The sequence below is a fragment of the Tympanuchus pallidicinctus genome, unplaced genomic scaffold, assembly GCF_026119805.1.
Source record: "Tympanuchus pallidicinctus isolate F22 unplaced genomic scaffold, pur_lepc_1.0 scaffold8, whole genome shotgun sequence".
Classification (NCBI taxonomy): domain Eukaryota; kingdom Metazoa; phylum Chordata; class Aves; order Galliformes; family Phasianidae; genus Tympanuchus; species Tympanuchus pallidicinctus.
Genome location: NW_026294802.1, coordinates 20,942,811 through 20,968,513, shown reverse-complemented (window position 1 = coordinate 20,968,513; position 25,703 = coordinate 20,942,811). Strand labels below are relative to the sequence as shown.

At 42.9% G+C, this 25,703-nt stretch overlaps 1 protein-coding gene across 7 annotated transcripts in view; it reads right to left on the bottom strand.

Moving 5' to 3' along the window:
• ATP2B1 (ATPase plasma membrane Ca2+ transporting 1) overlaps nucleotides 1–21,078 on the bottom strand; it is a 60,169-nt gene extending 39,091 nt beyond the window's left edge. For 2 of the 7 annotated variants that reach the window (XM_052668528.1, XM_052668534.1), the window contains exon 1: nucleotides 20,174–20,287. The gene's annotated coding sequence lies outside the window, so the exon portion shown is untranslated. Of the gene's footprint in view, nucleotides 1–19,592; nucleotides 19,612–19,688; nucleotides 19,782–19,979; nucleotides 20,087–20,173; nucleotides 20,288–20,988 lie in introns of those variants that run through there. The other 5 variants (XM_052668531.1, XM_052668533.1, XM_052668529.1 and 2 more) reach the window with 5 other exon arrangements.
• Nucleotides 21,079–25,703: the final 4,625 nt, after the last annotated feature.

The window sequence follows — 25,703 nt, the reverse complement described above, 5'->3', positions numbered from 1 at the left end:
AGGGCTTTTTCCCTTTTCTACCCACAGGCCATGATGCTGCCTTTCTCTGCACTGCCTTTTACACATCTCAGCTTCTTTTTGTTTAGCAGTGACATCATAAACTAAAACAAAAAGCCTACATTTGACAAGAGTACTTATAATGCCAAGTAATTCCACTGTTAAGACCATAATCCCACAGGAAAAGTTTTAACCTCTAGATATGACTGTTTCCCATTAGGCATTATTTCTAGTGCATTCAAGTACCTAGAATGCATTTACTGTGTGCGTCAGCTTCCTCAGATAACTTGAGATGAGCCTAGCTGCCAAAAGTTGGACTGAGGCAGCAGATGGCTGAAGCCAAACCTGGAATATCACAAGGTTCCTATTTACTGCTGTTTAAAATGAATTAATTTATTTATTTTGAAGTGTTTGCCTTCCTAATGCCCAACCTCTTACTTTACTTCAGATCCATTGGGTCCTGAATAGATGACTGAGGATTTAATGTTTCTTAATCGTACACAGTTCAGGATGAAAATGTTTATTCAGGATAAAAGTGTTGTCACACACACGAGCAACTTTATATATAGCCTAAAACTAGGAGGAGGTGGCTCCTAGCAAAGTCGTTCCTCGATAAATACATTAGTAAGTTCACCACACATCTCTGTGTTTATCAAAACACAATTGACAGAAGAAGTTATAGCACAAGAAACAATTTTTTTTCAATAAAGGAGAAAGTACCACATGACATCCTGCTAATTAAAATTATACATCATTAGATTACAGAGCTTGGTTGCATTCCCAAATTACAAGACGCATTCCAGTCACAAAACCTGTCAGGCATGTGTTAAATGAGGCGTATCCTGAGCCCATGACATTGCTATATGCAGCCAAGTTTCAAGTAAAAAGAAAGTGAGACAGCAACTGTGCCAAACTCCATCCAACGGAGCTGGAATTGGAATCATGGATTTTAGTTACTTATTGTATTTAAAGCTTAGCTCATGATTGGACCAGCTGGATGTGTTTCTTACATTCTGACAATAATTACAACTAGCAAAAGAAGCACTAACTTCCTCCTAAGTTATTTGTGCTGGCATATCACTTGTCTTGAGAAATTTCTTATTAAAAAACAAAACCAAAAACTTTTCTTCCAACAAATTCTTTAATTACTGCTCCCTCTAACACTTTTTCCAGTATATTCTGAACTAAACTATTCTGATCTCACTTCTATATTTACTTCATCCTTTTGACCCCCTTTACTAGCACACATGTATACAACCATAATTGCTTTATTCAGTCTAAGCAATTATTTTCCTCCCTTTCCTTATGACAGCAAGAAGTAGAGGTGAAAATTTCTTTGCTCTAAATCTTAAGTCAGCTTGTAAGACTTTCTAATACTGCAAACAATCATTGTTCGTTTCAGAGCATGATGTGTCCATTTAAGCAAAAACAGTGGCAAATCAAAATTTATGTAATATTTTAGCCAGAACAAGACAGTCATAATCTCATGGCAATATGAACACCCTCCTTTCAAAATGTATTTTTTTTTTTCCTCCATGTTAATATCCTCTTAAGCAGAGCTTTATGTTTTCAGTTGTAACCAGCTCTTCCTGATAAAGCACCAAAAGCCCTGAGCTAGGTTGCATTCAGGCAAAGGACAAAATTCCATGCCAACTTTATTCTTCCTGTATTCAGGAAATACAGAGTTAAATTTTAGATTATTCTCAGGAACACTAGGAAATATTTTTGCCTAATGAGATTAAACCTGTAGAGACTTTTGTAAAGTCATACTGTGTATCACTGATTTCTTTCAAGGAAGGTAGCACAAATAATTTGGAAAAGTCTGAAGGCTCTTTTGCTAACTTGGAGTAACTGCTATGTAGAAATAGGACTAATAAATACTCTATTAGATAACTGTAAGAACAATACATAAACAGGTTTCTGTGGCAAATCATCCATTCATAACCCTCAAATTAATCATCCTTTCCTTTCCCAGTGATGGCTTGTAACTAATAAAAAATAAAAACAAACATGTAAGAGCCGGGATATCCCCAGTGAGCACTAATGCCAGTTGTTTTGCTCTTGTGTTTAAGGAGCTTCCTTCTTGTCCCATCTCATGCCAGTTCAAAAAATTTCAAAGATGAAAGCTCTTGAATAGCCTTTTGGAAACATAAGACCATTAATTCTTATCCTCACTCTTAAAGTCTTACCTTTATACCTTTATAGCTACAGTAGCTTCTGCTGCATGCTATATTAATCCCTCTCTGCCAGAAATACACCAAGAGAACTGGCTAAAGAGTTGTGAGAGACTCACTTCCAGAAACTGCTATTGCATTTCCCATTCCTGAGGAGCTAAAGTTTGTTACTTCAAGTGTAGACCAGTTATGTACTCCTTTTTGAATTACCTACAAGTTTCCTGCTCCTTGTGGTGGCATTTTGTTTTTTTCTCCAGATTTTTTTTTTTTGGTTGTTCACTTTTTTTTTTTTTCCTGAGAATCTACTCCATTTGAATGAGACAACGTATTTTATGGCTTTGCAGAAGCAAAGCTGTGGGAGCTTTTGCAAACTTCATTATGATAATACTGAGGAACACAATTACTAGTCCACCACCAAAAACAAGGCAATAAATTTTCCTGGCAGAATTAATTTCTTCAACATGTGCAAGAAGTGTGCGAGCAGGGTTAGTAAACAAGACGCCAAAGCTATAGATCCCATCAGTGCAACTTGAGGGGGCTAACAAGCTCTCAGCCAGCCCCAGATGACCAACAGTATATCTGTGCTACAACACTGAGGCTAAACCTTACATCCACAGGCAGCTCTCTTTTGGCACTAAAAGCAAAACAGACTTTCACCTTCTGTCAATATTATTTCTACCTTTATCCTTTTGCACTTGGAAAAGCTATCTACATTAACCAGCAACACCACTAATAGTTGCAGTTGGACCTGATGAACTTTAAGGTCTTTCCCAACCTGAGCAGTTCTATGATTCTATGATAGACAATGCAAAAGGCTGCCATCTCAATGGCCACACAAACAACACTGGGCTTAAAACATTAACTTCTTCTCTGTTTTTGTTTTTTAACTCCCTCATAGCACCTCTCAGCCACTGAGAGACAATGCTTTATTTCAGGTCCTGCACCAAGTTCAACTCCCATGGGACGTCCTGCACTCCAAGCAGTTTTAGCACCTCTTTCTTTACTAAGTCTTTCTCTTGACCTGTCCCTGGGGATGTCCAAGGCCAAGCTGGATGGGGCCCTGTGCAACCTGATCAGTGGTTGGCAACCCTGTCTGTAGCAGGAGGGTGAAAATAGATGATATCTTTGAGGTCCCTTTCAACACAAACCACTCTATGATTTTATACTACTCTTCACTTCTCCACACCAATGCTGCCCATCACCTCCTTGATCAAGAGCTTTTGATCCTGTTTTGAGCCTTGATCAAGTTGAATGACAAGATTCCCCAGAAGATTTTCCACAAGATTATTTATTTGTATCAGCCCTAAAGGCCACACACATACAGCAACCTTAAGGGATCCGCATTCAGATACAGTTGGGAGCACCTTCACAGAACTATGTTGCTGCCACCTTTAAGATTATTTATCTCCATTAAACGCCTATTTTCCCTCTGTCATTTCAGGTAAGCGACATGTCACAAAACAAATCACATGATATATCTCTTTTCCACCAAGGCCGGACACTGTTTGAAGTGAACAGCTAATTTACCATGCTGTCAAACAGCAGCTCATATAGATTTAGCCAACTAAACAATGAAGAGCAAGCAAACTGGTGCCTGTTTAGTTCCAGTGCAATCCTTATTCCATCAAGCAGGGAAATGTCATATCTCAAAAACCTCAACTGGCTGGGCCTCACTCAGTACGCATGCTGTTATGGGCACTACAGTGTAAGTAAGAATTACACAAAACTAGAGGGAAGATATGAAGAGCAGCTGAGGGCTCTGGGTTTGCTCAGCCCAGAGCAGAGGAGCTGAGGGGAAGCCTCGTGGTGGCTGCAGCTGCTCACAGGGAATGGAGGAACAATGCTGAGCTCTGCTCTGTGTGACAGCAACAGGGCCCGAGGGAACGGCATGGAGCTGTGTCAGGTTGGCTGTTAGGAAAAGGTTCTTCACCAGAGTGCAGTCAGGACTGGAAGAGGCTCCCCAGGGCAGTGGTCATAGCACCAAGCTGCCAGAGTTAAAGAAGTGCCTGGACATACAGCCTGGTTTCTGGGTGGTCTTGTTTGAAGTCAGAAGTTGGAGTCAACGGCCTTTCTGTGTCCCTTCCAACTCAGAATATTCAATGATTTCATGAATCTACAATTCTACAAATATCCTGTAGTCATGGATCATTGAAAAACCAAAAGAAACCTACTGCTTGGATCTGTTCTTTCTGAGATGCCTGGCAGACCAGATGTGAATTCCCAAACCAAAATGTGAAGACTGTCAGGGTCAGTTGTTTTCCTCTTTCCTCTGTGTGAGAGTTGGACAGTCTTAAATTGCTACAGTTGGTATGTATTCAGGCTGTACATAACGTACCTTGACAATGAATAGAAATCAGATGATTTAGTTGGGTTTTTTTTTTGTTTGTTTGTTTTTGTTTTGCCTATACACACACACACACACACACACATATATATATTTTTAAGAGTTGCACCATGTAATTGTGTCCATCACCAAGACTTTCCTGCTCCCGGAATCCTGGGTTACATGTGAGAGTTGTCTGCTACTCCCCTCTTTTGAACTTGATCCTTGTGGGTCTCCTCTAACTTAAGATATGTTATGAATCTATGGGAGTGCTGAGGACTAGACAGTCATTTCCCTAACTGCCCTGAAGCACAAGGCTTTCAGGAATAACAAAGAGAAACAGCATGCTCTTAGTGCCTACTGCTTAGCTACTGTTGATGCACATGCTGAGGCTTCAGTCTCATTTAAGGCAGTACTGAACCCTCAGCAGTAACTCCACAGGGTTAGTTCAATACTGGTAACATTGTTCTTATCAAAGGAGGACATCTGAATGTGGAGACTACTGAAATTAGTTATTCCAAGGACCAAAAGCCTATCCATCTATATAAAGGCTACAGATAGTCACTGACTCAGCCGCATCAGACTGGTTTTGTTCTTTCTAACAGACAGCCAGTTCCCACAAGTGTTTATTTTACAGCAGTGCACAGTCATGTTCTTCAGCTTTTCCAGTCAGATTGTTTCCAGCAATAGCACAGAGCTTCTTTGAAGTAAGAGAATTGCAAAGGCATAGTATCAGCTTCTCAACAGACTTACTTCTACCATCCAGCAACAATTACATCTTTGACCAATTCCAACTGGCCATTGTGAAAGGCACAAATTCTTCCAAGAACCACCATTTCTATGCCCAGCTTGTGGCTTTCAATTCATTTCCTCAGAGCAACTGTAATTCCAAGTCTGACTGCAACACACTTCAGTTAAGCCTGTTTCTTTCCCCATGCAACCAGCCGGGTCTCACAGTGCAGCTCTGAAAAGCCAGAAGTTAAATTACATTTTTACCTAAACCCTGCAGCTACTAAGTTCCCCTTAGTACAGCAAGCAGGTGCTGAGAAGTCAAGCACCTCCTCCAGTACCCAGTGAGACTGAGGAAAACAGTTTCCCCCCTGGACGACAGTGACTGGAAAGTGCACTAAAGATACCACGAAGCAAGAATGATAGGGCACCTCAAAACAAAAGTTACCATGAGTTGCCATAAGCTCACACAGTTAGCAATTCTAGAAATTACTAGAATTCTAGAAATTACTTTGAAATATGCAGGTAAGTCTCCCAGCAAGCAGCCTCCTGATTTCCTCCCTGGACATGTCTGAGAACTTTTCTAATTAGGAATTATTCTAGAAGTGCTTCCAAACAAACTACCCAAGGTAGACATTAGGTCATTTAAGTTGTGTGCATATTCAGGTCCGTACACTGCATCAAGCAGGTTTGGAAGCTAAGTTTGAGAGAAATTCCTAATTTCACACCAACTTCAATATTTTAAAACACTGCTGCATTCTCCTTTTCCAAAGGGAAGGGATATTTCACATCAGATAGCAGTCTATGCCAACTTACACAAGTTTATAAGCACAACTTACAAACAGTTCCAGCTCATTTTCAGAACATAAGTATTTACACTGAATGTTTACAAGCTTCTTTTTGTATGTTGCAACATATGTAGATTCAATACTGAAACTGGCATGCAAGTCTCTATTAACCTAAGCCTACTAACCAGCAAGCTGATTCTAAGTGTGATACAGCCCTGCTAAAGCATGAAGATTTTTGCACGTCGCCATTCCTGCCATTAAAATTTCTATCTACACAAAACAGCATGAAATTGTGGGTTTTTGGGAGATAAATGAAAAACAATCAGTCTTGTTGGTATTTGAGCATGTATCCAACAGTTATGCAATGTTATCAAGCAGCATTACTGGCAGAAGTCAAGTTCAAACTAAGTGTAAAGGAACAAAATGCGAGACAGTTACACAGCTGCCTGTCAAAACCAGAAGCTAGTTTGAGGCATGTTGCCTCACGTATGTAATTAACACAGCCCAGCTTAAGACAGCTTTCTTCCTTAAAAATCAAAAAGCAGGTGATTACTAAAACATTACTTCTTTTGTTGAGAAACCATTATTAAAATAAGACATTAGATGTCAAAAGCATTTTTCACTGAGCAACTGTTTTCAAGTACTTAATTACCTTACAGTAAAACTGCTCAAAGAAAGAAAGCCTAAACAAAGCTATTTTAGGACATTTTATTATTTGAAGCTATTCTGAGAAGTTTCGGATACCTCCAAGTTAGGGAGCAAAAACTATATTAGGCCTTCCTAGAAAATGAAGCATTTCCCTGTGTACTGAGAACTCACAGCTGTTCTCGCCTGAGAAGACATGGGTTTAAAGTAAGCACTATTAAGTCAAAATTTACAGCCTCTATTAAGCAGGTCAGCAAGCTGTGGTTTACTTGTTAATGTGAACATTATTAAAATACATCTCTGTATTAGAACAAAAATTATTTAGCATGCCCATGAAACTCTAAATTCTGACCATAAGAGGACAATCTTGCGTAAGGATGAACTCTACGGCCTTAACCTACAAAAGCATGTCCAAATGGAAAAACTGGAAGAGTAGGATAAACAGCAGGGTGAGGGTTACTAACAGGAAAAAAAAAAAAAAAAAAAAAAAAAAAAAAAAAAGAGTTGTTCTAACTCCTGTGTGAAAATCTAAGCAATTGCCTGCTGTCACAGAGCCAAGCAGTCACTTTTAGGTATAACAATGCCTAAAGGTACCTGCAGATACAGCCTCAGGTATACTAAAAGAAACATCTAACAGGAAGAGACAAAGTGCTTGACTAGAATGAATTCTTAAGTAAGGTTTGCATGGTAATCTCACAGCTCTGAATTATTTGACAAGTCATGAATTTTACTACTAGATGTCTGGACAAAAGACTCTGTGCTTTCCAGGAAATGCACCTTGCAGGCACAAAAAGCCAGAACACACCCTCAGACTTAGCAATAAGAACTCAGGCTCTCTGCATTGTATGGCTCAGGGGTTTCTTGTTCGGAGAAATCCTGAAATAACAAATGTTAGAAGGCAATACAACTCATTTATCCAGAGTTCCCAGGCCTCTTTCTGACCAGCATGGCACAGAAGGTTATTCCCTCGGTTCTCTGAAACAGTTACATCATCTCCAAATTTCAGAAAGCAAAAGCAACCAGATGGGTTGTATGATACAGTAACAATACCAAAAAGAGATGACAAAAAAAGCCAGAATGGAATGGACTGGCATGTAGAGATGTCTGCTCAATTTCAAGAGCAATTGCTTTGCCTATGGACACAATACATACATCAAGACCTCTGTTCAAGGCCTGAAATCTTTCACCTCGGCTAAGAACTTTTTATTTCCGTTTAAATATCTCACCTTTCTTCACATAGGAACAAACGGCCTGAGAATAAACAAACAGATACACAAAGCGCTGGTACTTTATTGAAAGCTGTAAGTCGTCTCTTCCCCCATGAAAGGCTTGCAGATATTGTTTCCCCATGCACATGCAGTGTAAAATAACTATAAAACAACTCCAAAAATAGGGCTCGCATGTATGCATACTTGCACATATGTTTAATATTTTGGCTTGGATAGCCCCATCCAATCAATGACAAACAAAAACAGACCATACTTCATTACAAAGGTATACAGAACACCAGCGTTTAACATTATAGCAGGAGATAGCATCTGAGACACCTGATTAGCTTTCAGTAACTATTTGTTGACCCATTTTTCAGGAAAACCCCTCTTGCATTCTGCAACCAGTTTTTAAATCAGCATTTCACTTACATCCCTTTGAGAGGTACTACTTGGCTATTTCGTCTCAAGAAAGTTATTTTTGCAGAGCCAGCAGAGGGAGTACAGACATCATTTTACTTACCAGCTGTGGAAGAAATACCTCCTGTGAAAGCAATAAAAGAACTGCACCTGCAAACGTTACACAACTGGCTTTAAAAACAAGAAAAAAAGCTAAGAACTTCTTCTGACTTTCACATCAGCAGTCAGAAGAGCAAGTAATTTGTTTTCAGTCCCCATCTAGTAGTCACATCTCAAAGATTTGTATCTGACAATAACGTCAGGAGAAATTCTAACAGTGGTAACAATTACCTTAAGCCTGATGGCTTAACAAGTCAGAAGAAAAACAAAAAAAACCCAAAAACACAGCTACAATTTAAGCTGGTAAACGATATGGATTCTGCCATTTCTCATTTACAGGAAGGCTGAACGCTGCTGGTGGCTCACACCTTAAAAAGCAGCTGGCATGAACTTCAGAGAGTGAGATACTTGAAGCTCAAGAACTAACAAGCAGAGAAGTCAAGAAGGTAGGGCATGCACTATATCAGGTTAGAAACATAACAAGAGGTTCAGCCTTCCTGCTGGTTCCCAAAGGCACACACACGGTTGTGAATCTGGTTTTCCACATCCTCTGAAGCAAAAGCTCTGCTTCTCTATTTAGCATTTTGATTGACCAGCCTGCTGCGGAGTTGGCAATTACAACTGAATGGAATTGACACAGCATTGGCTATGAAAATGGCTTGAAAGAGTTACAGGCTTTAAGATAGATTGATAGTTTTTTGCCATCTTGTGTGCTCCAGGCTACTCTACTCTTCAGCGCAGTAAGGTACCCACCCAAAGAAAAGGCAAATTTCAATCTTTTTGAATTTCACATCAAGTTTAAAAGCCTTTGACAGCTTCAATCATTAGATCTTTAATCACTAGCACTACCTTGCCAAGAAGAATGTCCCTAGAGCAACAGAATTTAGCACTCACTTCAGGTTTAAAAAATAGGAGAAACATACTTTGATAATTCAGATGGCTGCTCCCGTTCCCCACTTACAACAAGTAGTTTCATTTTTTCATTTTAGATTTGTTAAATGAGTAAGTCAGTGTGGACCAAACAGGTTCCTGTCTTGCAGCTCTTATGGTTAAAGGTCATGGAGCTACAGTTTCTCCCTTGCATGGAGGAAGACCACATTGTAGTTTTACTTTCAAAACACAGGACTCAAGCACCACTTCCTTTTTGTTCACATTGTCCTGTTCCCAGGATAATGGTCAGGATGCACAGTACACTTTATGCAGAATAATCACAGCATGAAAAACCCTGCTTCTTCTGACACAAGTAAGATGATATATATAAGGATCAAGATAAACCATACACTTGGGAAATACATGTTTTTCAAAAGACATTGCTGAATTCAACATCTGAGAAGCCAAACAGGTGCTATAAGCAAGATTAGCACCAGGAATTTACATTCACGTAGCAATTTATTGAATATAATGCCAGAAATGTAGTTCATCCTGCAACTCCTGTCTTAGTAAGCTTCTAAGTAATTTCTTAAAGAAAAAAGAAAAAAAAAATAGAAAAGGCATAGCTTGAAAAAACAAAGAACTATTTCACTGACAACAATATGTACTTCACCTCAAGCTTCTGTATTGCTCCTAAAATAACCCACAGGTAAGAACATCTTTGCATTTAAAATGCTTTTCCATTATAGCAACTGCGACTTCTAATCAGTAATATATAGCACGATTGATTTATGAACTAGGTGGGGTAGGAAAAAAAAAAGCACCAAAACTCTCCTTAAAACATTGGAATGTATGGAGTAGTTTTTTCTTGTACAGTTCTGTGGAATTTACTGTAGAAAGATACCCAACAACTATATAGGTAAGTATATGTTGAGTATCAATGAAGGCCTGCTGTTATCTTAATTTTAATTTGAAAAGCTTACCACCTTTAGTATGTTCCTGTACAACTACTGATTTCAGTATTAATGACTCACTAAAATTTTGTACTTAAATAATCAGCAAAAGCATGTAGCAGTTGAAAGAACTTTACTTTTTACAAAACAGTTGTAGTTTTATTCTTCTCCATCCCCACTTTCCTTTTATCAAATGGCGAGCTGCATTGACTTTTGTTATTTGAATTACAGGGGTTAAAAGTTCACATTCTTACCACTGTGTGTAAAATCTACCTGACCAAACGGTAATGCTAAGGTGGGCACTGTAGGCTTTTTTCCTCCCCATATTAAATAGGGAAAAGATTTAGAACTCCTGCCAAAAGATCAAATTCAGCTGTCTAGGACACAAGCTAAAACAGTCACATGAATCTCATCTCAGCAGTACTTATGCCTCTTCAGCAGCAGAAGAGGCCTGGAGTGACTAGTTTCAGTTTTTGAAGTGGTTATGCAAGAGGCAAGGATTGCACTACCAATGCTAACAGCATGAATTAGCATATCGAGCAGATACATTACCATGTAAAAGCAGGCACATGCAAGAGTGAGGATGTGGTTTCACGGTTAGTTTAGGAATATCCGAACTCAGCCTGCTGCCAGAAGGTATAGCCCTGTGCCCTGGCTTGTGCAGGCACTAATGCTCACCTGACTACAAGGTCAGGGAAAGACCTAGATGAGAATTAGTGACAAGAAGACAGAAGCAATGCATGTGGCTCCTTCTGAAGGTCAATGGGCTGGCAGAGGTTGCCCCGTCCCAGAGCAGCACAAGTTTCAGTAGCACAAGCCACCATAGAAGCTTTTCCTCACTTCTATGCTCATCCCTGGCCAAAAAGAAAAAAAAAAACTTCACAATATTACAGAGAAGACTACAATGCTAAGATGGATTTCATCCTCCTCCTTTCAAGCAGCACAGTCAGCTTGCTCATCTTCATATACACAAGGTCCCTAACTGTCTTAAGTGACCCTCTGCTAGCTTCTTCTGTTTGTCACGGGCATGTAAAACAGAACATCATCTCAGATGCTGCCTTGAGAACACAGGTTTTCTCTTGAACCACACAGACCATGGTTCAGTTAATGCTGCTCTGGGTGGGTTAGACCTCACCAGCACTCAGCCAACTCCACACCCTCTTGTTTATGACAAGATCACATAATGCTTTTGGTTGGACTGGACCTTAAATCTCATCTAGTTCCAGTCCCTGGGGGCAGGGGTGCCACCCACTAGATCAGGCTGCTGAGGGCCCCATTCAACCTGTCCTCCAACATTTCAGTGATGGGGCATCCACAACTTCACTGCGCAGTCTGTTCCAATGCCTCACCAATCACAAAGAGAAGAGTTTCTTCTTAATATCTAATCTAAATCTACTCTCTTTCAGTGCAAAGCCATCAGCTCTTTCCTGCCAGTAAGATTTTCTGATACCAAATCCTTCTCCAGTGTTTTTGTAGGCCTACTTAGAAGGTAATTATACCCGAGATGCCTGAGGCTTTCCTTAAAGATCTCCCCAGTCAGAGGCCCCTGGCCCAAAAGTGCCACACGAAACAGTTACATCCAAGGCATAGGACAGCAGGCATGGTTCTGCTCACCTTCCAAAGGCTGAAATGTATTATACCATCATGACAGTCTGCTTTTTTACCCGCAGCAAAGAAACAACTTGGCAAGGCTAAGTCCCAGGACAGCCACTACTTTGTCTGCCTTCACCCAAAGGGATATGGGCTACATAGCAGCCTCACTACCAAAACCCAATACTGGACACATCACCATTTCCAGCTACTATGAAACACAGCAGTCCTGAAAGTTTTTCCATAGTCTTTCTAATTTGTCACCTCAACCACATTCAGGAGGAGCCTCTGGCAACACCTCTCAGAAGCTTGCAATGAACTCATCAGGTTTTGTAACCAAATGGTATCTACTTTGTGAACTTCAAACCACACTGCACAAGATTAATAACATAGTTTTGTTCTCCATATTCATTTCTTTAACTTTAAATATGGCAATAGAATGAGAACAAAAAAATTCAGTCTATGTGAATTCAGTATCTTAGCTTAGGATCAACAAGTCCAATTAAAACAGTGCAATACCTTCCCAGAAAACACACAATAATATTTCAAGCATACACGTATTGTATTTTCCCATCTGATAAACTGATTTCCTGTGTTTTGGGGTAGCCTAAGTTCATACTGTAACTTTAGGATGTCAAACTTCACATAATTGAAACAACCTAAACAACATTTTCTGAGGGATTTTCTAGAAGCTGGTGTCCAGTGTTGGTAGCAGCACTGCTGGTAAGACAAAGCCACATGCAAAGTGCTCACTCACAAGCAAATTATATCCTTACCACTGCTTGATACACTTTTGTATCATTTTCAGATACACATGGTCATACTAAAGCTACTTCAAAAATCTCCTATAAACTGGTATTTGCTGAGCGGCAGTCTCGGTTGTATGGGCAGCACCACTCAGAGTGCCTCCACTAACAGAAACCAACTAACAAACAAAAAGTAACAAAAAAAGGCAAGAGACCATGCTTTTTCTCAAATTCCAAGTAGGTACAGCTCAAGTTCAGAAACAAGCCTCTAGATCTGCTGTCACCACAGTCAGATCCACCACCTATCAAAACACATTGCTGAAACAGGACTTCAGGAAGACCTGAAGGCATTTCTCTATGTAAAGTAAGCTCACTGTCAGATGTGAAGATAGCTGTCACTTAACTACATGGATTTCAGAGCCGAAGCAGGAGAAAACAAGCTGAAGTGATCCACGTTGTTACAAAAGCTTAAGTAAGACAGTTGGAATCAGTGAGTTACCAGCAGTGTAATACCTTCCCCACCCTCTCAGCTGTCAGTCTCCAGCTTCTCAGATACATATATTTGAAAGCTATCTGGTACAGACACTGCTAGCCAGTTTAAATCATTTAATGTTTTACACTAACTCACAGGGGTGAGGTTGCTAGACAGTGTTCTAATTTAAGTATTGATTTGCATTATGTTCCATAGGCTTCAAAGTTTTGTACTACCAACTTCATTCCCAAGAGAAGAATAAAAAATTGGCAGATCTAAGCAACATGAGAAAAAAAAAAAAAAAACAATGATGCACAAAGTGACTCCACAGTAATAGCAATACCATCTATATTGAAGTGAAAAAGAAAAACATTAAATATGCATGTTAACCTGTAGGTATTTAGTACCTAAATAGCCAGGGGAGATACAAAAATACTATCCTTTCTAAGATAACTTAAGGGCTGACCAGACCTGCCATATTTTCTATCCATTTACTTTTTCTATCTCCTCAGTCCTATCTAAGCAAAACCTCAGAAAGCAAGTCTGGATGCACAGTATGAATAGTGGTTCTTTATTTCCTCCACTGCAGCATTAGAAATCACTAAAGCGTGCAGCAAACAGATCTCAGTTATTCTTTAAAATCCTAGTTAGTGCAAAGATTTTTATGGATAAATTCAAACCTTTTTCTGGAAAGTCATTAGTTGACAGCTGGCTCTCCAGTGATTTTCCAATCTGCTGTCAGAGCAGCCACTTTGGCCTCTTCTATGTGAAAAGGTTACTGCTTTCCAGCAAGCAGTGCCACCTGACAGATACACAAGAACATGCATTTCCACACCAGCTACCTGAACACTCACACTATGCTGCTTACCTCTTGCGAGTCTCGCCTCTCACCTCCTGTCATGGGGAACATATTCTCTGCACAAGATATAAGGATAAGTAGTGCAGCAAGTCAAAGGGACAAAAAGAACAACTAGCAAAAAGGAAGGGAAAATTACAGAGCAGCTCAGAACAGAGTGGAAGTGAAAACAGCTATCTGGCCGCCTCAGCCACGTCAACCAACTTTCTATACATGGTGACAAGCCAAAGAGGGAAGCAGAGACGAGGTCGTCTTACTGTCCTCACAGTGTCTTGGATAGTGCTGATCAGCATAGCTGCTGGAGAAGGCCACAATACAATCTCCAGAATAAGAAGAAATGAAAAAGAAAAAAACAACAAACACCTTAATGTTAATAAAAGTGATTAGCAATTATTTTGTTTAAGATCTGAAAGATTCATTTATTGGAACATCCACCATGTAAGATATAAGTTTGTGAAGAATAACAACAACCATCTTCTTCACATTTTATTATATTTTACAGGCTTTCCTAAAGAAAATTTGCAGTAGCCACAAGATTTACTGCTAGTTGCTAAGCTCTTTGTATCAACTAAGCAAAGAGTACTATAGCTATTTCTTTCTATGGTAATAAAATTCCGTTCTGCACAGCTGATGCATCTCCTCTTCCACTTTTCCCCAGAAGGAGCTATCAGTTGTTCTCAATTTGTTTCAAAACCAGGGAGGCATTCCAACTTGACTTACAGATGTAGTTTATTCCATCATGCACAGCTGATTTTTTTTTTTTTTTTTTTTTTTTGAGAACTCTTACCACATAAAACCCAAGAAATCTTGGTTTTTGTTAGAAATGCAGTTGCTCAGGGAGCCAAAGAAGATACCACAAGCAGCATATTTCCATATTTGCACATGCATTGAAGCAATCCTGAAAGAACCATACAAACAAGACAGACACTTGTCAAATGGTGTTAAAAAGGCTGTGTGACTTCTGTGTAATGGCACATCTATAATTCCAGGGTGAGGAACACCCTGGAACATTCAATCTTTTTTCACTGCTACACGTACATTAGAGGTGGCCAAGATCATCAGATCCAGAGCATCAAAATGAATACTAAAAGTTGAGTTTAAATGAGGACATTCAGGAAAAGAATATGCTGCTGTGAATTCTAGGTTAAGTCCCAGGAAGTTAGATTGCCACTTAAAGTATTGGCTTTGTGTGTTTATATGTATAAGATGGTTATCAAGATATATTTATAAACATTCTTTGGAACCAGTGATGGCAAGAGCAACAGCAAGAGTTGGCATGTTGGTACCTCAGTACCTCTGTTTCCAAACTATAAAAAAAAATGTATGAGTGGCTGAATCACCCCGTCTGCCTTGTAGTCACTATCAGCTGCTCTGAGCATGGTACATCTCAAGCCTCTTCTTCATAGACCGGACACTGTACACCAAGTGGTCAGAACCTAATAGTGTTGTATTCCCTACTGCCACCTTATCTTTCTGTGAATATAAGGGCACAAGTAAGGGTAGCAGATTACAAGCGATAGGCTCCCAGAAGCGCGTTTCAAGAACATGATGTTTCCTGCGCTCAATGGGAGCGAAGGTGGCATCCAGCCTGTAAGCAATATTGAAAGACTGTGACACGTAGAACACTGAAGTTAACCATAAGTTGAAGGTCATGTCATGCAGGAACTTCCTTGGGTTTCTCCTTCAAAACTGTATTAAAACAGATCCAGCAATAAACCAACATCACCCTTGCGCTGAGACACACCAATCATGCTTCAAATGGCAGAACTGGCCAGCAATCAACCCTGTCATCCTCAGAGGTTATTTACACCATCCTCAACTGCACATTTAGGTTGGCAATAGTGCTAATAGGAGGGTACATCTTCTTTCTTCATCCATTTACCCCTTAAAGACAGGGCAGATGTAATTTGCCTTGTAAAATGCTTTTGCATCTTATCTATTACTAGAGAAAAATAATTTGGCGTTACTTTTAAAAGCTATTTCTGGCTTTTTTTTTTTTCTTTTTTTTTTTTTTTTAAACACCTCCTACATTTTCTTTACATTTCTTCTCCCACCAGACCTTCGAAATACCAACCGAGAAAGCTTCATGCCTACTTTGCAATTCACCAGAATTAAACTAATAACACCTCCTGCTGTCATCTGTCATTTAGAATAAGATTTATAAGTGGCAGCAGAAACCACTTTCATAATGTTTACTGGAATATGAATAGCTTGAACAGGCGGATCTCTCAAATTTACTGTACATATCAAATGAAATCTGTCATGAAAACTAGAAACTCATTTTTTAAACTGTATTTGAAAGCTGGATGGTTTAGAAATAAAATACAGGCTGGACAATACCACGTACTTGTGTTGAGACTACATTCAGCATGAAAAGGTGCAACTGTACCACAGTAAGACTGCCTCATTTTCTGCCAATTGATTTCTTTGTACATGGCAGTTCCCAGAAATTCCTCCTATCTGTACTAATGGTTCTTGCTTCCATCTCCTGTAAGTATCTCTGAAACAGGGCACGCGCAGAGCATGTTTTTACTCTTTACAAATGGATATAAATCTTGGGTGGGGGTATTGTGAACTCAGATCCTTATTATTTATCACATCACCATGCAGTCAGTGAGCATAACTTTATTTGCTATTTGAAGCCAAAACTGGGGGGGAAAAAATAGTAAATTAGTTATGCATAAGTTGAAGAAATCCAAATGTAAAGACAAGCCATTTTCAATTAGATTACTAATTATTAATTAGCACAAGTTAGAAATAACCTTCCTGTATGTAAGCCATCACAGGTCCACTAAGCATTCCTTATGCCTGCAGCCCTCCTTGCTCTTCAAACAGTTGACATTGTAAGGAGAAACAAAAAATGATACCCTCAATAATAATTGCAACAGGTTGAGTATCAGAAAATAAACTCATCTGAGACTGTTGTATGCACCGTAGCAAGATGGTAGGAACAGCTCATGTTGGATTTTTGGGCACAATACTGCAGTTCCTAGATTTTATCTAGTTTTTAATTAAAATACTCCACAAAAAGATCTGTATCTCACGAACAGCAGCTTTTAACATGTTTGTGTTTTTTATTTTTTCCCTTACTATTCATTTTAGGAAACATTGGTAATATTTCGGAATATATGAATATAATTGTACCGATCCTTTTGGAAGAAGATAAGCAGGTACTTTTGTACAAAAATAATCTGCTACAGTTTCAGGCTGTGTTCCTTCTTTCTCAAAAATAAAACCTACATTGATATGCTCCAGGCTAATCACTGCCATTCATTAATCTGCATTAGATAAAATTTTGCAGACTGAAAGGTGACTTTGAGGAAGAAACGCATCCTTCTTGCACTAACATTATTTTTCCTTCAAAAACTGAGCAGAAAGTATATTAAAATGAACAGTTCAAACAGCAAAAGACATCCTTGAGGTCACATTTCAGTGGTAAAGAATGCTCGGTGCCATTAATATTTAGTCTACCTTAATGGAAGAAATTTGAGTTAGAAGATACTTTAGGTTATCTTGTCCACCCTTCTGTCAAGGCAGACTTGCTTGCTCCAGCACGTCATTGATTGCTGTGCCAAGTCCATTTTGAACTTGTCAGTTAATAGTGAGTTCCCAACTCCAAGATCTTAAACATTGGCAAAATCAAGTCTTCCAAGCACAAGTACATTTATCTCGCCTCAACATCTTCATCTTATGACCATTTCTTCCAGTTTGCCATACTCTTCTTTTCTGAATAAACTCAGTTAAAAGAAAAATAATAATAACAGACCGTTATGATGGTGAGCTGCAAGGTATTTACCAGCCCCTCAGCTTCCTGGTTCAGCTCCTACAGCTTGGTTGAGAGGGTATCAACATCAACAGCTGACAGAAGTCCTCTGTACTGCGGTGCAGGAAAGGGCCACTCTCTAGATGAGATTCCAGCATTAGACAGTGGAGTGTTTGAACTGGCAGAATCTACTGGGGGTTATGAGCTGTGTGTGGTGCAAGTGGGGGCAATTTGGCTATGCCATTATCTCTATGCAACACATCATAAGAAACCAAGACCCGCATCTGAACCCATGCTAAAGCGACACTGTCTGCTGTGTGCTTGAAATTCCCAGGCACAATGTCTGCTTAATATGCAGTACTGAGTCACTGCATGCATGCATACAGAGTGCAGCCACACCGCCAACACAATTACCTTCCCCTTGTGCCGTTCTAATGCCCGCATCATAGGCAGCACTCTTTTTTGAATGAATCGAAGTAGTAGCCCTGCATTCAGCACCAAGACAGCAGTACCGATTGAGAAAACCTGCACGTGCCTGTAGGAACACAGGATCCTTGTTTTCTTCAAACCACCCCACCTGGGTGGGCGATCGTAATAAACAGAACAGTGACAAACGGAACAACCCAACAACGCTCTTCCAGACCAGAAATTTTACATTTAAGTGCATGAATTTTTCCCTGACTGAATTCAGTGACCACTTTTTCCACTGACACTAGGAGAGTTTCCATTCATTATGCCATAAGTATTGCAGTTCTAGTACATTGGAAGCCATTCCTGCCAACAAAGTCCACAGTTTAAAGACAGACGAATTTACTTCTGTTAAGAATTCCTTATTTGTGGTGTTCGGAACAAATCCTTGATAAGGTCCAACGTAAGGAAAGGGAAATAAATCACACCGGCCATAGGCAGAGCTCCCACCCCATGACATACTGTGCCACGACTCGAGGGCTGCTGGGTTTACCGAATCAACATCTTATCCATCTAAAAACACCATTCGGACCTCAACTCCTCAGGACTCTCGGGCATTAAGGATGCAGCACTTTTGGACGTGGTGGGGCTTTCTACAGACACACCGCAGCCTCCTCCGCAGGCTGTCAGTGGCGAACGATGCCAGGAGAGCTCGGCCGGGACCCGCTGCCGGCAGGGACGTGCCCTGCATGTCCCCAGGCTCGTCCCCCCCCACCGGAGCTACGATGCACACCCGTGCCGGGAACGCACCCTGAGGGAGCTGGGTAGCGAGGCACAGCGCACCGCCAGCAGTCTGCCAGACCGCGAGATGGAAAGCCCATCGCGTGCATTTACACAGCTACACGGAACAGATATTACCAATGCCACACGGAACAGATATTTCCTGTGTTAAGAAAAACGCAAGGGAAGAAAAAGGAAAAAAAAAAAAGCCTCCGAAGACTTGCTGCTGCTCATCATCCTTCCCTTCTCTTTCCATTCATTTATAAAAATGAAAGGGGAAAATGCCCGTCCAACGACTGCGGATCGCGGCGGCCCCGCTCGGTACCACCCGCCACCCGGGGGCTGAGCGCCGCGGCCCGCTCCCGCCCGCCGCTGCCCAGCGCCCCAACGCGGCACTCGGAGGAGCGCTCCTCCCGGACCCGCGGCCGCTCCGCCACCGCCGCTCCGGGCCTCACGTGGTGCCCATCCAAAGGTTACTCGCACGGCGCGGGGCGCTCCGGCCGCGGCGCGCTCTCACCGTCCGCGATGCTCCGCGCCGCGTTCCATCTCCGCCTCCCTCCAGGGGTGCGGCAGCGCGGGGCTCGCACGGCCGCTCCCCCCGGCCGCCACCTTAATCCGCGCGAGGCCGTACGGGGCAGCTCCCGCTCGGCCCCGCATCCGCTGCCCTCAAGGTCACGCCGCACCGCGCGCTCCGGTTACCTCCCACCGGAGAGCAGCGGGAGGCACGCGGCGCCCCGGCTTCGCGGCCCCCGCCCCGCCGAGCCCCTGCACCTGCCGGCGCGCCACTGCGGAGAGAGCGGCGGAGCAGATCCGTGCCGAACGGAGCCGATCCGAGGCGCCTCAGCAACCACCGCCCGCCGCGCTTACCTCGGGGCCGCCCCCGCCGCCGGTCGGGACGAGGCGCCCGCGAAGCTGCCCCTGCCCCTGCCGCCGCCCGCCGAGCGCGAGGTCCCCGCGCCGCGCCGCCCCCGCCCTGCGGCCGCGGGAGGGAGGGAGCGGGGAGGGAAAGGGGCGGGGGCGCGGGACCGAATTGGGGAGGGCGGGAGGGGCGGGAAGGGGGCACCGGCGCGGAGGGAGGAGGAGGGGGGGGGGGGGAAGTGAGAAGGAGGCGGAGGAAGGGGAGGCTCGGGCAGCTCCGCCGGCCACGACCAAACTCACCCTCCGGCGGCGCTCCGGGGCCGCCGCCCGCTTCGTGCCGCACGCACCGGGCAGCGCCGAGCGCGCCGCGGAGCCCGAGCCCCGCACGGCGACCGCTACAGGAGCCGGGCGGGGCGGAGCGGAGCCGGGCGGGGCGGGGCCGGGCCGAGCGCGCCTCCCGCCCACTCGCCTCCCGCCCGCCCGCGGCTGCTCACCCTCCGCTGCCGGTGCCCGCCTCGCCCCTCGCCGCCCGGCCGTCAGTCACGTGGCGGTGCCCCTCGCGCGGTCGCCCGAGGGGGGTCTCGATGTGCGGCGCCCTCGGGGGGCGGGAAGGGACGCGCCGCGATAGGCACGGAGCCGGAGGGGGCGGAGTCCCGCGCCTCGGCCCGCCCTCACGCCGCCCTGACTGGCGGATGGCAGGTGACGCGCTTGTTTCCATGACGTTGCAGGGCGGGGCCTCGGCGTTTGATGGAGCCCGGCGGGTTCCGGGGGACGGTGACTTTGCCACGAGCGGCTCCTGCGGGGCGGGTCTGGGCCCGGGGACTGCCCGGGGGGCGGGGATTCCGCGGCGGCCCGCAGGGGCGGGGTGGGCCGGTCCGCCCGACCGCGGTGCGGCGGGTGACCCGGTGAGCGGGCGACCTGACCGCGCGGGGCCGCTCAGCCGGCCCGCCTCTGCCGCAGGGGGCGCGGGAAGCGCGGGAAGCCCGGCTCCCTGGGCGGCGGGGGGCACCGCGGCGCGGCTTTGTCCAGAGTGGAGCGCGGCCGCGCGCGATGCAGGTGGGGCTCCCGGCCGCCCCGCTGCTCGGCTTTCGCTGCTGTCGGAGCCGGGGCTATGGCAGCCGAGGAGCAGAGCAGCCCACCGAATCGCTGCTGCTGCTGCTGCTGCAGCCCGAGGTATTGCGGAGACCACAGAGGGTTAAACCACAGAATGAAGTCAGCACGAAACGGCCCACAAGGGCCGGCAGATAAATAACTCATCCTCGCTAGGCTGTGATCGTGGCTTGCGGAGCGTCATTGTCTCCTCTCTTACCTGCATCCTCGTTACATTTTCCTCCTGTTCCAGTGAGGCAATCGAGAGGCAGAGAGCGGCAATTCGCTCCTGCCCGTCGTGGATGTTTCTAAAAATACTGCCTTACCTCTACGTAGCTAGAGGTCAATTGAAAAATCACAATACTGAGGTAAACAATCCTGCAGACTGCTCTGTTGAGATTCTTTCTTGCGTTTCTTCCCGGAAGGAGAACACAACGATCCGAACGCAGAGACCCGCGCTCCACGACGCGCTGCCGCAGCGCAGCACCGTCCTCAGCAAGGAGCGATCCGCGGGACTCCCGCGGGCAGCCGGGCGGCGCTTCTCGGCGCAGCTCTGACAGACGCAGATGCGCTCCGCACAGCTCTGTCGCTACGTTCGGGCACAGAATTAGCCTTGGTACCGCCAAGGAGGAGGTGATGTGTTTAACGCATTGCAGTTTGGGTACGTGTCTGTACCTGCTTCCTTTTGTCTGTGGGGAAGGTAGGCAGCCTGCGCTTCATTCCTCGTCTATCGAATGGGAAAAACTCCCATCTGCTGTCTTTAGGGAAGGAAGGGATAAGTATATGCATTAATCTTTGAGATGCTATTACAGTAGAATTCTCTGCATACATTTTTCATGGCACAAAATAATTATTTAATGTTCCTCTTGCGCTGATTTATGAGGACAGCATAAAAATATGCAACACATTGATTGAAAGTTAAAAGAGATTCTTTCCCACCCTGTAGAACCTTTTCCGTGGGAATTTCAATTTTTAATTTATTTATTTATTTATTTTTCAAATGAATGCACAAGCTACAACTTTATGGTTTTTGGGAGCAAATGGGCACTCCTCCTTTCTTCTAAAGGTCAGGGCCTGTAACCAAGTAGCAGAAAACATTCTGTGTAATTTAGGTCACCCATCTTATAAAAGAAGCAAAAAACCCGAGGTACACAAAGGAATATTTCTGGAAATATTTCATGTAACTTTTGAGGAAACATTGCCATTTCAGGAAAATTCAGTTTGGTTTGCAGACGGTTTGGAAAGGCCAGCTTGACACATCAATGACAATAGCTCCGCTTGTTCTGTGACCAGCCCTCCAATGATATCACACACTTTTTTACAGAGGCAGAAAATGTGTCATGGAGAATTTAAGTGGGTTGCCTGAATCCGATCTACTTAGCATGAAGCTTTTACCAAAAAGAGCATGCTTGGATCATTATGGCCCTTGGTAAAAATTGAGTGAGGCAACCAGAGTCTAAATGCATGCACCTTGCTGATAGCTGCCTCGTAACCGTGGTTTTGGGCAAAGAGGCAGGACAGGCTTGACCCAAAAGAGGAGATGGTTGCAAAACACACAGACCTCTCCTACTCTGTGTAGGAGTGCTTCAGCGCTTCTATACTGAATTGGGTTTTGAAACGTATCTCCTCACTGCTCTGCTACAGCTGATCCTCTTCAAACTGAGCCAATGCAAGAATGAGTGAAATCGGTGATTAAAAAAAAAAAAAAAAAATTAACTTTTTTCATCTTTTACTTGTTTGATGAAAAAAACACAGAGCTTGGAGAAGTTAGGAGATGTTTCATGTGCAAGCATGAAGAAACCAATGTTTAAAGAATTCTCCAGGTCTACAGAGCCCAAGCACCAGCAGGGTTTATCGCAGTCAGCCTTCGCAGACCACCCCAGACCGGGGCTGCCTCGGGGCCCTCGGGGCCATGGAGGCCGCTTCTCATCATCCTCCCGGCACTCCGCATCCCAATCCTGTTGCTGCGAGGTTAAGCAACAATTTGATTACAAGCGATTCTCCTTTCTTTCATCTTGTGAGTGTCACCATGGCCAAATTGCTCTATTGTCAGCTCATACAGCCTAGCAATCACCGTGTGAAACAAAACGAAATCACCCCATTCATCCCCACGTAGCAATTGCCCCTCCCTTAAGAATGAGGCCAATCTATGAGGCCTATCTATGTGCTCCCGGTAGCATTCTTATCAGCTCCGAATTCTTCCTCTTGACTATTCAGGAACTCGGTATCCTGCATCACGCTTTTCCTGTTGTTTCCTGCCGTGAATGCATCTGTTAAGTAGAAGTACTTAAAGCTTTGTGCTCTTCTCCATTTCTGTCACAGCGTTCTGGATTTATTTATTTTTCTTTTACGTTCTTCTACTGCCTTATTTAAAGGGCGAAAGATTACACTGAAGTAAACAAAGGAGTGTGAAAAAGAAGAGCTATTGCACGAATGTCTTCTTCATGTATGCTCTGAAATATATCAGACTTTGTGCTTTGTACAGTTACATGTTCTTTCCAGGTGCTGCCACAACAGCCCCAGACCAGAGAAAACACTTCACAGACAAAGGTGAAACAGCTACATGCAAAGAAAAAAAAGCCATGAAGTATAAAATCCTACAATTGACAGGAAATCTGACCCACTGAAGGACCTGGGTAAGGCATGGAAGAGAAGAAAAGAATAGAGCAGGGTGAAAAACCATATAACTGCTATGAAGACAATAAAATAAGATGTTTGAGAAGCTTTTCACAATATAGAATTAAAAAAAAAAAAAAAAGAAAAGAAAAGGTATGGATGTGATGAGACAATATGATCATGGTTGCCTCTTAGAAAGTGAGAAATGTCCAATGAATCTGCACTATTACTCTGCAAATTATCTGCTAGCAGAGCTCAAAAACGCATACAGTGAGCACCCAGCTACTCTACTGAAAGGGCATTTCCTATGTAGCACTTCCCCAGTTTGAAGCAATCCTCTTTACTTTCTCCCCCATGGCAAAATCCCTTGAATTCCTAAAAGATGGAAAAAGACCCAGGCAAGCTGGCCCTGGAAACATTTTGGTCCAGTTGAAGAGAAGTACTGGAACAGGCTGCCCAGGGAGGTTGTGGAGTCTCCTTCTCTGAAGACCTGCCTGGATGCCTACCTGTGCGACCTGCTGTAGGGAACCTGCTTTGGCAGGGGGGTTGGACTCGATGATCTTTGGAAGTCCCTTCCAACCCCTACAATTCTGTGATTCTGTGATTGTGATTCTGTGATTTGTTAAAAAAATCACACTGCTGTAGCTCATCTGGGCCTGCTATTGGTCTGTCCCAATATGGATGCAGATTTGTCAGGCATCTCACATGGCAGGCACCAAAGACTCAAAATGTGGAAGTATCCATTATAGCTAGGAAGGTGCATGAGACCTTTTGAAGGGCTTATAGTATATATAATACCACAACAAAATGATCTTTTTTCGTCTTTTTTCTTTTTTTTTCTTTTCTTTTTTTTTTTCTTGTTGCAGATGTTTTACGGTGTGTTGCTTTGTAAGCTGTGTTCTTATCTTTAAGAGCACATGGTCAGCCGATGTTTGTGAGGCTCCATTGAGTTCACTCATTTTGTGGGTCTGTTCCAATTCATGCTGACTGAATATCTGGTTCATAAATCGCAATGTTGTTATACGCTGCTCTGTGATCAAATGACAAGTATTTTGTTTATTTTTCTTTCCCTCTACCCCCAAAGATAAGAAGCAACACGGTTAACCAAGCTGTCTCTCTCTGAGGCTAACAACAACATCTCTGACCAGCCTGAGTCACACTCCTGACTCACAGAAATTAGTTTTAGGAAGAGTAAATATAGCCCCTCCTCTCTCTCATCAGTGCTGGGTAACTGTCTCTAGTAGAACAAAAAATTGTCCTTTTGTAATGCTACTTCAAAGTCCTTTGGATAAGACAACAGATAATTCGGTTAAGCCTTGTGTTCCTTCAGCAAACATTCTTATTTCTGCCTCTTGGCAATTGTTCAAGATGGTTTTGAAACATTTAAGAGTCATTAGAGCTAATAGCTACCACTCTGAATTTCCTTCAAGGAGGAGTATCAGAAAAATGCACCACCTTATTACCACTACTTTAATCAAGAATTAATCACTCTAGTGAGAAACGATGACCGGAACATACTTGAATCAATTATTTGCTTTCTTTGTTGACATTTTCAGCTCTGAATCATCTTACCTGTTCTTAAGATACTAATAAAAATCTCCAACCAACCTAAAACTGCATTTTTAAAATATTAATAAGGACTTATCCTACATTCATAGTTTAAAAGTGGATTTAGCCTTATAAGACTTGTTCAAGAATAATTGTGTTTTCAGATTATGTAGTATTATAAATTATATTAAAAGTGTTACATAAAATGTTTGCATGAGTGTATATGTAAGTCTAAGTATCCTCAGAAAATTAGATTATAGGTAATAAAAATAGTAAAGTCTTAACTAGGGCATCGTCTTTAATTATCAGATAATACTGCAGCTATGAATGCAAAGTGGAGTGGGAACAAAATTTCGCAAATGAATTAGTGTTGCTTATTAGCTTATAAACCAGAAGAAAATTAAATGAGTGCTTGTGACAACAGTTATATTTCTGTTTTGTATTAGCAGAAACAAATCGATAGGATTTTCCTCTGCCCAAGTTTCCTTTTGTCAATTAGATAACATGGCAGCCCTGTAGTGAACCACCAGAGTTTAAATGTATTGTGTTATGGACACATGTACTAATAGGTTTACTGTAGGCTGCTTTCAGGCTGCAGCATGATATACAGCAGTAAAAGTAATTTGGTTTAAGACAAAGATGAATTAAAAGATACAAAAAAATCTTTTATACACGTTGGCAGTCCAAAATTTTTGTTCAGTTCAGACTAGATTCTGTTAAAGTTGTACATGCTTAGTGCTTACTAAAACTGACACACTTAGGATACTAAAA